Source organism: Pogonomyrmex barbatus, unplaced genomic scaffold, assembly GCF_055798465.1.
Source record: "Pogonomyrmex barbatus isolate J1 unplaced genomic scaffold, ASM5579846v1 scaffold8, whole genome shotgun sequence".
Taxonomy (NCBI): domain Eukaryota; kingdom Metazoa; phylum Arthropoda; class Insecta; order Hymenoptera; family Formicidae; genus Pogonomyrmex; species Pogonomyrmex barbatus.
In genome coordinates this window covers 8,453,925-8,466,452 of record NW_028297182.1, presented here as the reverse complement: position 1 = coordinate 8,466,452, position 12,528 = coordinate 8,453,925, and the positions used below count along the sequence as shown (strand labels likewise).

The 12,528-nt window shown below is 38.0% G+C and overlaps 1 protein-coding gene and 1 long non-coding RNA gene across 3 annotated transcripts in view; one reads left to right on the top strand and one right to left on the bottom strand.

Annotated features, from left to right (window-relative positions):
• Positions 1 to 5,176, bottom strand: part of LOC105422679 (uncharacterized) — a 130,142-nt gene extending 124,966 nt beyond the window's left edge. The window contains exon 1 of the mRNA XM_089083980.1: positions 4,539 to 5,176. The gene's annotated coding sequence lies outside the window, so the exon portion shown is untranslated. The remainder of the gene's footprint in view (positions 1 to 4,538) is intronic.
• Positions 5,177 to 6,905: 1,729 nt separating this feature from the next.
• LOC105422681 (uncharacterized) lies at positions 6,906 to 8,897 on the top strand. 2 transcript variants are annotated; one of them, XR_967284.2, is made up of 2 exons: positions 6,906 to 7,854; positions 7,913 to 8,897. It is a non-coding gene; the product is annotated as an uncharacterized LOC105422681 (long non-coding RNA). The 2 variants fall into 2 exon arrangements; XR_967283.2 differs by having other exon boundaries at positions 7,901 to 8,897.
• The last annotated feature ends 3,631 nt before the right edge of the window (positions 8,898 to 12,528 follow it).

The following is a 12,528-nucleotide window of genomic DNA, read 5'->3' as shown; positions in this document are numbered from 1 at the left end:
AATAAAAAAATGAAGATAAAATAATAAAAAAAGAAATAAAAAATTTTTGTGTTACATAATTATCTAAATACTCTTGGAAATCGAAAGAATTAAAAGAACGATATAATAAGCAACATCGCTCTATTACGTTTATCTTTGTGTATCTTGTGTTTGTACAAGATTACAGTGTAAAAAAAGTTAAAGTACAAACGAGAGATGTTTCCATTGTTTCCTGAGGAAAAGTACACTACTATAAATTTTTTAATAATTACGAAGAAATAATTCTCCTTCTACTTTTTCTGCGTGAGTTGTGTACACTTAATATACAGTTATTGCAAAGTTATTGTTTCTAACGAGCAATACTAGAGTATACCGAATAAAACCTTAACAATCGCCAGGGCAAAGACCTGCAAGTTTCTTGTGACATCGATCTTAAAGTCCGACTCGTGCCCGAGGGTTCAAGGGCTTATTACGATCCATCTTACCTTGAGAACCCATAGCGGGCAATTGAACTTTTTTTCGCGACCGTAGAATCACTGTTTCGTTTCTCCGCGATGACGATCTACCCGGATATCCCGAATGCAATAATGGAATTACTTTTTCTTTCCAGATTTTATTTTCTCAAATAATGTATATCGTGAGAAACGTAATGTAACTAATATTGGAAAACGATCGGCAATAAAATCTCACTTTATATATGAAAGAAATTAAATAGATTATCATTAAAGATAAATTATTAATTAAAAAATACAAAACATTTCATCATTACAAGACGTTAAGCTTGCTAATAAGAAGATAGAAATCTTTTATCTTTTTAAGAAAAGGAAATTACATCACGCACTAGATGTTCTATAATTATATCAAAATTGCTATGATCGATGTATTCATTATACTATGTTTTGAAAGAGAATTTGCTAATTTATACAAAAATAATTCACAAAATTACAACCTAAATATCTAATTCAAAAATTCCGAAGCTTAATAATAACAGCTTTTGCTCTACGAAAACCGGCACACGATATCGCGTGAGACAGACGAAGGAATGCAACTTTAAGTCGATGTCTATCTAACAGTAAAAGTCCTGCTAGACGATGGTAAAACCCAGCGGATTTGTGAGGACAGAGAGGGGGAGGGGGAGTTTATTTGTCGTCGAAACCTTGAAAAGCATATCGTAACTTTACAGCTGCGTAATACCCATTCAAGTTTTATCGTGCCACTTATTGTTAAATAAATGATACAAAGTAATCTGAATTTTTAATTTTAATTTACTTGCAATAAAAATTTGACATTTATAAGGATTTAAAGATTAACATATATTTTTATTTAAGACATTTGTATATAACATACCGTGTATGTAATTTATCAAAATTACTTATTTTGTGAACTTACTAATTTATTAAATTATTTATGTAATTGTGTAATTTATCAAAATTTAATTTATGCATAATTATTACGTGAAACACGCAACGAAAAAAGTATCATCGATGTGCGAAAGATTGAAAATTGTGAAGTTTCTGTTAAGATTATCTATGGAATAGCGAAGGGAGATTCAGCAGCAATATCGCAAAGTACCCCGATGTAAAGCAATTAACGAAACAGCATGGAGTCGGCGAGGGCTTGCAAAAATGCGGCACTATTCGTGCGGCAGAAATTTCAGCAATTTTCTTCCTCGGGGATAATAGCGTCGCGTCGGACTTTTGCAAGGCGATGGCCACGACGCGGCTAGAATTTCAAATCTGGAAACGATCGGCAAACAGACGGCAACGTGGATGTAAGACAAAGCGGTGAAGGTCCACGCGTCTAGTTACTGCCTGCCGGCCGACCAGCTGTCTATATTTAATTATGCAAAATCTCGCAAAAGCTATTTACCGGGCAAATGGTTTTTCGCCCCCTGCGCCGCCCCCCCTCCCCCTCCCCCGTTTATTCTCCGCGAGAAAAAATGCATCGAACTTTGTTTGTAAACGACGATAAAAAAGGGGACACCATTATTTAAAGCGTCTATCGTTAGAGATTATTAATAAAACAAAATTGCCTTTTGTTCATCCGTATAATGTACGATTGTAATTATAACGCGATTTATTAGGGACTTCAACGCTATGTTGTATTTCATAAAATACATATAAAATGTATTATATATTATACTATGCAGTATAATAATATGCAGTATAATTGGCAAACACGATTCACATTCATTATTTGATAATGAATAATATAATGAAATTTACATAACAAATTTCAAATGTTAAAATATTATTAAAAGTGCTTGCAAATATTGAAAATTAATTCCAATTAATAAAATTTTTAAAAATATGACATAAGTAAATATCAAGAAAACAAAGGCTTTTTAAAAATTACCAATTAAGAATTTCAGTTAATTGAATTTCTCTGCATAAATAAGTCTACAATCAAGCGAGAATCGCTGGGAATCGCTAAGGGATTAGGGATTAGTTAGTTTGAACTGCTGCTGCAACATAGCCCAAGAGTTTAGAATTCATTACTGGTTCCGGAAACATATAGACAGAGTCGCAGCGTTCACTGCTAACCATCCGGATAGCTAATCCCGAGATAGTACAGCTTGTTGCCTCCTTCTGAATTATCTCTATACATATCATAAAGAAGGAAGGAAAATTCAGTTAGCTAACGGCCAGACGGCAAACCATTTCCCGATTAGCCGCCTTATACGCGCAATCCGATTTCACATCTGAGCCTACCGCCATTTATCCAACATCTTCAGATTTCTAACGGATGTTATCGTCACCAATACGAGTATAATGAGTCAACGGGAGACGAGATGACACTTCACTTCACACTTATGACCAATATACAGTTACTTGTTATGCGCACACACCTACATAAATATAGACTTAACGCGCATGTATATATAAATCGCTCGGAATAAAGAAGAGTCTTTAACTCACGATTTATAACATCGATTTATAACTATCTTGTAAATAAACGAGACGCTGTAACCCAGCTTTTCTACCTCCCTCTGGAATCTGTGGAGGTAATCATTAGAATCTCGGTCGCGACGTGATTATAACAGTGAAATCGATTCGATTGTTCGAATTACGTACCAACCGGTTGGCAATTAGTTATTCACTCAGCGACTAAAGGTCACGATCGAAGAGTAAGACCGTCCTAGTCTTCTCGCGTTCGAGTCCTAGAAGCCTCAATCGCGACTTAGGAACCAGTCGCCGGCGACCTCAATTCTATTAGCGAAACTCGATATGCACATCGCGAAAAGGCGAGCCGTGTCGCCTTTCCGTGGACCGTTTACTTTCGACTTCGCGTTTTGAAGAGTTAAGCGTAGGTGTGTGCATACGTGAAATGCAAAACGGCCCTTCGAGGATGACCTCCAAATATTCCTGTCGATTTTTTTGCCGCGTTCTCTCTCTCTCTCTCTCTCTCTCTCTCTCTCTCTCTCTCTCTCTCTCTCTCTCTCTGCTCCCTCTTCTTCTTCTCTCTCTTTTTCACCATCTTCTATGTTTGCGTTGCGCTGTCGCACGATCGAGATAAATGTGCCTGAAAGAAACTTCGGCTGCTTGAGGACTCTCGAGCCCCCCCCCCCCCTCTCTCCTCCCGTGTGCGCAGAGACATGCCGTCACGTTTTGCAACTCGCGAATCAAATCTTGCATCGAAATGCTTGGCAGAATCTCATCATGAAAGGGTCACCTTTCGGAGCAGGGATCTGTCTCTAGTAAAATTTCATTATTAATATCACAGTAAGCTAGTAATGTAGCTCTACAGTGATATGAATAATATTACAAGTTTCCGGGGCTTCCAAGGATTTGTTCATAAATTTAATAATAATAAATCGTAATATTAAGATCGAAAATTAAAATTATAGTAATTAATATTTAATTTAAAAATGTCAATGTGCATGTCCTTAATCTTTGGTTGTCAAAATATTTTTACTAATGTTCCTATATATTTATTTATTTATTTTAAATATATCTCGGTAGTATTATTTGAAAAGAAAAATATGCAAAATATAGAGATATAAACATTATAATAAATGACGTATCGCTTCTATCTGATACTGCAAATATTAAGTTTTATATCTTTTACACTTGCGCATGTCGGGTACTCGTTCGCGGATTCCATTAATCTCGAACGGATTAAATGAAAATTCACGAAACAAAATACATTCCAATTTCGCGCGATGACATTCGCCGAATTTTCGATACGAACGATTATCGTCGTCCCTGCTCCACATTGGAGAGCACGTTCCCTACTGTTACATTTTACAGGATATTTTAACGCGGCAGATTTATGTTACGCTTAGGCTTTAACGGGACAGATTTACATTACATTTCCGTGGCGTAAATTTATCCATTACGTCATATTTAAATGGAACGTGACACGCTAATAATAATCAATTAAACGGCAGCATCCGAGAGAAATTCTTTATTTCCAATCGCACATCAGAGGCTCCTAGAAATACGACAAAGGATGAACGTGGTCGATCATCAAATTGCCAAACTCGAACGAATCCGTGATAAATTATCTCGCAAAGCATTACTTTAAATCTTTATCTTCGTCTACTCCATCACGCTTACCTCCGTTTCTCTACTAGACTGGAAGTCAAAATCGTGTCGATATATGTATATATATATATATATATATATAAAACAAGTCTGCACGAGTGTCGGAAAACGCTCGTCACGATCACACCGGTCGAATGCAGAACGATCGAATTCGCGGATCACTCACTCGGGGGAGAGACACACCTCCTATTGTTTCATCCCGTACGGAAAGGGGAGCGACAGACTCGCGACACCATCGTCTCTTAACCATTCGAAAACCGTCACATTTTCCCGCTGATCGTACAAATTCCCGCGCGCGCGCGCGCGCAACGAACACCCGATGCGATGGCTCGTCGCGGACTGACAACGCGGGACAATGTTGGCGGCCGAGGCCGGCCGAGCCCGGCCGGAGACAGCCGAGAGCCGGCGCGGCGCGACGCGGCGCGGCGGCATCGCGCGCGCGAGTGTATTACGTGCGACGATTGACGGCCGCGAGGCTGACTATTGATGTTTCCCGATGCTCTCTGCCAATTCCACCGGTCGACGGCTTACGGCTTTCCCGGCTTACGGCGTGTCTGCGAAGCGGAATCGCCATCGCCGCCCCGTTACCTTTCCTTCACCTTCGTCTTCTGTTTAAAGCGTCGACGATCGCGCTGTAGATCGATAATTTACGATATATCCAAAGCTTGGGATTCTTCCGGCTATAGCGAAACTGCCATGAATTTAACTCCCTCGCGAAATACTCGGGAGATGTTGAGATACATTATCTCTCTTTCTCTTTCTTGCATGCAGGATATTGAGTTAGTTTTATGAAGCTTGCTGATAATATAGAAGAGTAAGTCTCTCTGGCACTTTAAAATATTAATACGATTAACTCTCTACGTCAACTGTTTCAGTACTCTTTTTTGTTTAAAAAGTTAAGATTTGATGAGCAAACATAGTTTTAATAGTTTCTAATATTCTTAGAGATAAATTTATCAATGGGGATAAATATGTTAGAGCAATTTATATATTAAATATTAAATTTAGATAAATATATTAAAAATTAGATATCTTTAAAATCTTTTTCGTCTAATAAATAACAAGCAAACGATTGATTGCTATAATTTATTTTTAATAATAAATACTTTCCTCTTGTGGAACAAAATTTATTGCTATAGCAAAAAAAAAATGACAAGCTGTGCAATCTGAGAAAGTGGATTATGGTTCGTCCATTTGAATGTAAAAGGCGATAGCGAAAACTTCGAGCAATCAATGCACACTATTAACTAATTTTCTTTACTTTCAATCGGCATTAATGAAGCGTTCGCGTGTATCGCGTTACGGGCCAAGTCCGATCAAGTTATATCGCTCTCTACAGGCTATGTCTGCCGCATATCAGGGACGCAATTTATTAAATAGACAACACACTTTATCACGGTCAAGGGCGGAACGAGACAAACATCGCTCAAAAATGACGCTAAGAAACCAAACTTGTCGCAACGTCACGTTTGATTAAATGAGGATTTCTATAGTGTGAGATTTTTCACGATCATCGTATATTTTTCTAGCCAGATACATCGAGGGTAAACTGAGAAAATTAAAATTAAAATTTTTTTAGATTCCAATGTTAGAAATGTAAATAGATAACAAAACGTTTTTTTTTTTTTTTTTCAAAATTCTCAAGAAACATGATTTTAGGATACTTTTAAGATATCTTTTAGACAAGTTGTTTGGGTACTTTTAATCTAATAATATTATTAATCAATTAATAGCATTTTTAATTGTTTGATATCTTTAAATTATATATTTTTACTATATTATCATTCATAAACAAAGTAAAGAAAGATTTATCATCTTTTTAACAAATTCTTCGGATTTGCCTCTATTCATCTATTATCTATCATTAAATTCGCATCGTCTCTCTCTCTCTATCGTTCTTTATCTTCCTCTATTTCTCTTTTCTTCTTGAAATTTATTTCTTTCTTTCTTTCCCTTGGCAAATGTCACCGTGATAAATGGTAGTGGCTACACTGGAGGTTAATGACGAACTTTTCTCGTCCGGGAGAGACGAGTAATGAAAATGTTACTTAGAACAAGAATGAGAAAGAGAAAGACAAAAATTCCGGTACGACTGGTCCGCGATTTCCTTTTTCCGTAGAGCTTTTCATCGCCGTGTAAGTGCTTTCAATGCCGAGATGATAGAGTCGTCTCTGTTTCCCGTTCGATCAGTCGGGCACTCCCAGGTTCTGCTTACAGCTCGTACGACGACATAGAGAGTCCATAGATTGAAATTAGAGTATTGACTGACTTTATATTTCAACTTCCATGGATGCGCACAAGAAACTCTTTATGCCGGTTCGTGGCAATGAAAAGGCAACGAATAGCATAAACCGGCACCGTCACACTTGGTGACGCTAAACACGATTGCCCGATTCTCTTCCTTTATCGACGAGTAATATATTAGACAAACAAAACTTGAGATCAGTGGCGCTTAACGATATAAATACGCCATCAGATTTCCCTCCTATCTCCGCGACATCAGAAATTGAAGCGATAGGGATTTATATACCGGTTTCCGCTCTCGCGACTCGCAAGCGATTCACTCGCGAAAATAAAGCATTTGAAGCGAGCCAGACGAGCCGGAGTGCCAGGAGACCGGGAGGGCGAGATCGCGAAAGGAGGGACTTTGAAGTCGAAAATAGCCAAAAATTCTCGCCATCCCGCCCAACGACACAGAGACAGTGTCGTCTCTCCCTGCTCTGAGAGAAGAGCAACGGTGCCGGATCGTTGAACTTGGTGCGCGATGCGACGCCGGTGTCCATTAAGAAAGAGTGTCCGAGAAAAGGAACAGAAACGCCGGGATTTCATTGTCGCGGCGGGATGGAGGAGGAATCAGTCCAAGAATACACCCGCCCGAGGCTGCATCCTTGGCACCGTAATGATCCGATAAGATGCACGGAATTATTCGAGTGTAAAACTCACGCGGGCAGGATCGACCGGCTGTCGCTTCCGCACTTCTCGCTCGCTCGGACTTCTATTTATAAGATATCTCACGAGATAAGCGGAACGAGGAATCGCGTGATCGAAGAAAACGCTACGCAGATCTGACGAACGAGACATATAGGAGCTTGAGAGGATTGTGGATCGAGGATGATAAGGAAACTCGAGAGATAATTTCTCTCATAATGTCTCCGTGATGCTCCGTGATGGGAATAAGAGCCGGACATCGTTACATTAAGACACAACAGAATTACGTAATTTGGTATAAATACGAGACGTGAAGATTGATTTGATTATAAAAATAGCCTTATCCCGTGGTTAATCGACACAGATTCACTTTACACTCCATCCAACTTCCCTCTTGCAAGTATGGCAAACGTTAACCTTTTAGAAATAAATCGTCCTTCATTCAGAATTCGTTGCAGGCCGGGTAAATGATGCTGCGCCTGGATTAGAGATAATGGAGAGAAGAAAGTAACTGTCCACATCAAGGCGGAACAAACTTGCACGTAGTTCGCAATAATGTGCCGTATCAGACGCGGTCTGACGCAACATGTAATCTCGTAAAATTCATTTCAGGGAGTCAAAGGAGGCTTAACGAAATAGATGACTGCGATTGCCTGAAGCGCACGACAGCCCGGAACAGATTTTCCACGTAATAATACCTATTAAGACTAGCTGTTACGTATTGCCGCCATTTGGCGGAGTTCATTCGCTCCCGTGCGACTCGGACGTGCGCCGAATAGCCGGCGATAAGGATTGCGGAAAATAATTATGATTCCGGCTCGTTAGCACAACTATTTCTACAATGGATCTCTTTCTTACGACGAGAACCCGCAATCGTCTTGCGAGGAGGGACTTGCAAGAGCTAATGCGTTTTCCCTTGGAATTGCGTGCAGGAATTCGCTTATGCAAATGTTGAATTAGCGAGATTAGATGTACGTTTTAAATTTTGAAGTGTACAGGTGGCCAATCGGCGACACGTGCCTCTGATGACAAGAGAATTCCCTTTTAATGGCACTTAATCACCTAATTACAAAAGAGAGAACGGATAGTTTTAGATTTTATGTGCGGTTCTGGATAATGTAATAATCTTATAAAAGACATTAGATAGAGCACGCGAATACGACATTTGAAATGTGGCTGGCGCACATTAGAGAAAGGTTGGTCACTACTGACCTAAGGGATTTCACGCTCTCCAAACTCGTTCAACACGAACGACGCGATTAATCTTTCCTCTGCGAAATGTCGCCGCCTTCTAATCCGAATCACCCGAATTCTATCCTCTTTTAGTCTCGTCAAGCACGAAGGTGACATGGCTCTATCGATATATTTCATTTTACGGTAATATAACAATGTGTCATGGAAAATCATATCCTTAAGTCTGAATAAACTCAATTGATAAAATAACTTATTTGTAAAATAATTTATTTTGATATATTTTATTAAAAGAAAAGATATGTTTAAAAATTAATCGCATTACGTTTTGTCATGAATATAATCAGTTTTGTTAACACACACACACACACACACACACACACACACACACACGCGCGCGCGCGCGCGCGCATGTGTGCGTAAAATGAAAAATAAAGTAACACCTTTGAAATTGTATTTCCTGTACTTTTCAATTTTTCTTAAATAATTAAGCATTCTTTGATTTTAACAAGAATTTTGATTTCGGAATTTAGATGCCCTCGCTAATAAAAAAATACATTTTGTTAAAAATCAAATACATTCTAGAATACAGAGCTTAATTAAAATTATCAAAATTATGAATAGTATTGATTCAGATTATTCCGAATATATGTTCTCCGAATATAAAATTCAATTTACGTAAATTTTTTTATCAGCAGAATTAATCAACAATGGTAGATCTGTTTCATTGGGAAAAAGGAATGTCGATCGACAAAACGATGCGGAAACTTTGACAGGCTTTGTTGCAAACAGTGAAGAGAAGAGAATCGGACTATAGTTGGGCTTCTCGTTCGTTTTCCGCAAGAGTCACAATTTATCCTTCCGATCGCTCGTACGAGTTTCACTTGGCATGTATGCCATCGTATTTCATCTCTGGTACGTATAGAAAACAAAGTAAAAGGAGATAGAAAAAAAAGTCATTTATTGCCCTCTGACAGTGAATAGAAAGCCATATATAAAATAGAAGACCACATATACAAGTAATTACAAGAGAAATTAAGATATTAAAAAATTATAATTTTTATGTGTATATATAAAAAACATAAAAAACATATTTCTTTTTATATAAATATAAATATTTTATATAAATATTTTATATAAATTTTGTATAAAAAAAAAAAGATAGAAAGCTGATTTGTATGAATAATTACAAAGATTCACAAAATTAAAAGCGTAAAAAAAATGCAAAAATATAACATTATCCCTGATTTATATCAAACAGTCCTGAAGGAAAAACAATTTTCTTTCAGCATTATAGAATTAATTTGGTATTCACTGTGCGCATCCTCCTCTCATTTGCGACGGAGCTTGGCAATGACGGAGCTTAGTTCGTCTGCGGCGAACTAAGAGAGAAGGCGACACGGAGGGGAAGAAAAAAAGGATGGGAGAAAACGCGGTGGCATTTGAAATCGCCCGGTAGATTCACGCGTTTGAATAAATCTAACGGCGTATATCCGCGCGTCGAGAGCCGAGAAGCGAGGAAAGATCGAAGAGGAAGATGGTAGGCGGATAGCAGGAAGATGCGGAGAAAGGGGGGACAATGCCGATCCTCCCACTAATGCCACGGCATTCGGAATCGCGACTTCTGCTCGTGCACTTTCTCTCTTTCTCTCCGCGGAGAGATCGGCCGCGGCGCGACAGAGCGAGAGCATCAGAATTTATCACGACCTTCCCCGTGTATCGCTTGTTGTAAACGTACTCCTTTCTGTTCGCGGCATCAGGAAAACTGCGACACACGACAGTCGATCCTATGTTCCTATACGTCGCGATTTACAGATGTTCAGTCAACATTATCCCCTTACAGGAAGAGAATTCTGATTTTTATGCAACAGATCCTGGACATTTAAAAGTATATTTCCTATTTCGTGTATTCTTGGTCTACGAAAATCATTTGTTTCTACTAATAATAAATTAATATTTGTATAGATAGTTTAACTTTTAAAAACATTTATTATAGATATTTTGTAAAAGTATCGCGTATATTGTAAATTCGTGTATCCTACAACGCAGGGTACAACACAAGTTTAAATAAAAGTAAGATAAAAGTGTTAAAAGAAAGAAATCCGCTTGTTTAGTATGCAGTAGCGCTAGGACGAAGGAAAAGCCACTTAATACATGCAAATCTTTCCCCTTCGAATAAATGTATTAAATAACAATCTCGTTTAAAATCGTCGTTTGAAATCGTATTAAATCTTGCTTTCTTCACAATTACGAGGATAAAATTAATCGACGGATACGTTCTCTCATGTAAACGTTTTATCGTAATGCACCGCACACAGCATACACAGTATATCGGATGCGGCCTCAACAGTGGAAAGCTGAAGAAAAACAGAGAATGCGAAAAGCTCTCGATATAAAACAGCCGAGGTGAGATCGAGTGGCGACGCAAAAATGCGACGTGACTCTCAAAAAACGCGGCGGATACGGCGAAGGAAAAACAGAAACGACGAATTTCGTGAACGTTGAACGCAAGCACCAGTCATATACGCGCATGTACCTGCTCATAGATGATGCGTGTAAACCGCATTACGGTTCTGCCATTAACCGCATTTACACGAGCAACGGAGCGAGTGAGCGCGAGTACGTCGCGTTCCTTCCGCCTCCTCGTTCCGTGGCTCTTCCACATCGGGTCTTCCCCATAGCTGAACGTACGAGCCCTGCGGGAAAATCATTGTACAAAAAAAAAAAAAAAGGAACAGGTATTTCTATACACTGTGCCTGATTTCCCTGGACAAATATTCCGGCAGTCGCCGATCAGAGCATTCTTCGGTTAAAGCGCGGTGAGGCCATTACCGATGGAACTATTTTGTTACGTATTATTCTCAGCGGATTTGTAATTTTAAGTAGTTTTAATATTTAAAATTAAATTTTACATATTATTTGGATTTTTAAATATTATTAAATATATTTTGGAGTCAAGATTTTTTTCACATGAAAATTAGTACATAAAATTAATAATTTAATAAAAAAATAATATAACATTGTCGTTGTGGAAAAATATGATTTTATTATTCTTAGGATCACAAAATAATGATAAGTATAAATTTATTTTCTTACAATTAGTCATAATGCGCTCATATTGCATTCTAAAAAAATATGTACCATACAATTGCTCTAAACTTGATTATTCGATATATCTTAAATATTAATTCTAAAATGAAATGCGAAATTTTCTTTAATAAACTCTAAAATATTTTCCTTCCACACAAACAAATGAAATAATTAAAATTCGTATTTTTACTCTCCGTAATTTTCAGACAGATATCATACAATCGTCTGGTAAATTTCACGAGAGTGATATTGTCCGCGACGTGATGGACGCTTAGATTACGGTGTGCAAATTCCTTTCCATGTCCCATAATCGAGAGTGGACTTGGATGCGATTCTCAAGAAGTGAGTTACCGTGTGGTTATTAATTTCAACCGCGACGTACTTCGTCGAGCTGAACAACGTTCTCTCTTAGTATCCAGGTACACGCCACATACATAATAACTCTCAGGCACTTTCTGGTTAACGTTGCTTTTCCTACGTTATCTCGCCTAACGTCGGCATGCCTTCGTAGTTTCTTATTAGCAACACAGTCTGATTGCAAACCGAGGGGCATCTATCTATCTTCTACTTCTCTCTATTGCTACCAGCGATGCATCAGAGATGCCTTCGCTGTATTCTGGTGACCGGATTTTCTTTAAAAGAACTGAATTATACCTAGGTATCCGTAAATCATATCTGTATTGAAGATAATAATGTCGATATTGTTCTATTTTAAATATAAAGTTAACAAGTAAAATTCTCTTCCAAAGATAAAATAAAAAGTGACATATATAATTTTTCATAGTTTTATCTT